This window comes from Mus pahari, chromosome 6, assembly GCF_900095145.1.
Source record: "Mus pahari chromosome 6, PAHARI_EIJ_v1.1, whole genome shotgun sequence".
NCBI classification, from domain to species: Eukaryota; Metazoa; Chordata; class Mammalia; order Rodentia; family Muridae; genus Mus; species Mus pahari.
Genome location: NC_034595.1, coordinates 106,701,122 through 106,703,716, shown reverse-complemented (window position 1 = coordinate 106,703,716; position 2,595 = coordinate 106,701,122).

Sequence of the window (2,595 nt, the reverse complement as noted above, 5' to 3'; positions counted from 1 at the left end):
CTCACTCTGTAGACCAGGCTGGCCTCGAACTCAGAAATCCGCCTGCCTCTGCCTCCCGAGTGCTGGGATTAAAGGCGTGCGCCACCACGCCAGGCACTTGACATTCTACTTTAAGAAGAGCTTTCTGGGCTGAGTGCTGGAGCACACACCTTTAATCTCAGCACTCAGGAGGCAGAGGCAGACAGATCTCTATAAGTTGAAGACCAGTTTGATCGACAAAGAGAGTTCTATAAAAGCCCTGTCTTAAAAGAAAGAGAGCGAGAGTGAGAAAGAAAGAAAGAAAGAAAGAAAGAAAGAAAGAAAGAAAGAAAGAAAGAAAGAAAGAAAGAAAAAGGAAAGAACAAAATTTCCAAACTGAGCATAGTGATTTACACCTGTATCTCTAGTGCTCTGGAGCCCAAGACAAGAAATCTGCAACAGGTTCCTGCCAGCCTGATCTATAAAATCAAATTCTGTCTGAAGAAAACAAAACAAAACAAAAAAGACAAACAAACAAACTTGCCGGGCATGGTGGCACATGCCTTTAATCCCAGCACTTGGAAGGCAGAGGCAGGCGGATTTCTGAGTTTGAGGCCAGCCTGGTCTACAAAGTGAGTTCCAGCACAGCCAGGGCTACACAGAGAAACCCTGTCTTGAAAAACCAAAGGGGCGGGGGGGGGAACTGGCATACAGAGCACGTTGTAGGAGAGCCAGGGCTACACAGAAAACACCTGTCTTGAAAAACAAAACAAAACAAACAAATAAGTAAAAATAAAAGTGTGTACCACATCACTATGCCCAACTTCCTAAAGTTTTCTTAGAACAAAGAAAGGCATAAATCAAGACACTTTTGAATACATTGGTGGAAATATCAAAAAGGCTTTTACAGCAAGATGGGGGAGCTCTCTCTCCTACAGGCTTCAGATGCTATCTGATGAAAGTTTTAGTTTTGGAGTCGGTGGAACCTTTATGCTTTTCCTATGTTCTCATAAGTTCCCTGTAATAATGACTCTGTCTAATAACTGAATGTGGAATTAAAAGGTTTGTTTTACATGCCCCATATGTAAAAAATTAAGTTTTTCCTCCTCCTGACTAAACTCCCAGAAATAATGACTATGAGACTATATATATATATATATATATATATATATATATATATATATATATATATATACATAATCTCCTAGGCCACCAGCTTTGGCTTGTTTTGACTTGCTCTTAGCTTATTATCCCTTTTATTCTAACCTGGGTTCAGCTATGTGGTTGGTTTCCTCTCTTCATCTTCTTACATCTGTCTACTCAGCATTCTGGGGTGAATCTCCCCCTTGCCTCTCACTATTTCTCAGAATCCTCTCTATCCATGCCAGATGTCTCACCACCTATTTCCTGTCTCAGCTCATTGGCCATAAGCTTTTTTATTGACGGGTGATACTTATACTTTGTAGAGTTTCTTTCTACAAAGCTAGTGGACTACTAAGTTAATTTCAAAATGTTTCTATTATTCACAGGTTGTTAGTTCTAACACAGAGATGGGCAAGGAAGAGCTGGCTTGAGATAAAGTAACATCTCTAAATTACTGCAGTTCAGTCAGTCAGCCTTTGCAGATACACACAACTTCTTTCTAAGAGTTCTCATTGACATTTGCATGCCAAGCAAGCATTTTACTAACTGAGCCATGTTTATAGACTGGACTGAAGTGAAACTACGAGCCAGAAGTCACTTCTTTCAAGTATCTTATCACAGAGATAAGAAAAGAATCTAGTATGAAAGACAAATATAAACAGAACATCTCCACGTATAGCAGGGTTAAGGGGGAGCCCCCAGAGTGAACAGACAGAGGTGGAACCATGAGGTTTTCAGTTGCCAAGACTCAACCCCACCAGTATGTGGAGTAGGCTGGAGCAGAGAAGTTATACTCCTCAGGACAGAAATCAAGCCACCGTGGACACCTTCTCTTTCCAAGAAGAGATGATCTTTCCACAGAAGGAGGAGTCAGGAGTCTTCTTGTCCTGTTATGGCCAAAAAAGCTTGGCCTCACAGAAGAAAGCTGAGGGACAGTAGGGGCTGCGACTCTCAGTGAACCAGCAAGTTAATTGCACCACCACGAACAACAGTGAATTTACTCCATAATTCAGGGACTAATGGGGGAGGGGCTTTAATAATGTGTTCTGGCTAACACCCAAAGAGACACCATCCCTGAACAGAAATTCTTTGCAGCTTACGTAGATTTTGAGCTATAATCTTTCATGTACACTGTAATCTGTAAATCTCATTTAGGTTCCAGCACCATGTTTTACAGAGCCAGAAACTGTGAGGGTGACCATTTTGAACAAATGGAAGATTTACACAGCAAAAAAATATTGTCACAAGTTATTTTGAAATAAGCCAGTTTGTTTTTTAAGTTGTTAACTAGGGTTATCTTACCTGCCTGGCAAAATTATAATCCTTTTGATAGAAGAATATAATATAATGTGTAACTATCTTGGTAAACAAATCTTAACAAAAAGATAATCTCTATAACCAAACTCTTAATTTCGTTAGAAGTTTCTTATCTTTCTGTAGTTTCTAAGAAGATTAGTTAGTAGAGGAAATCAGGCAGTGCCTGGGGAAGACACC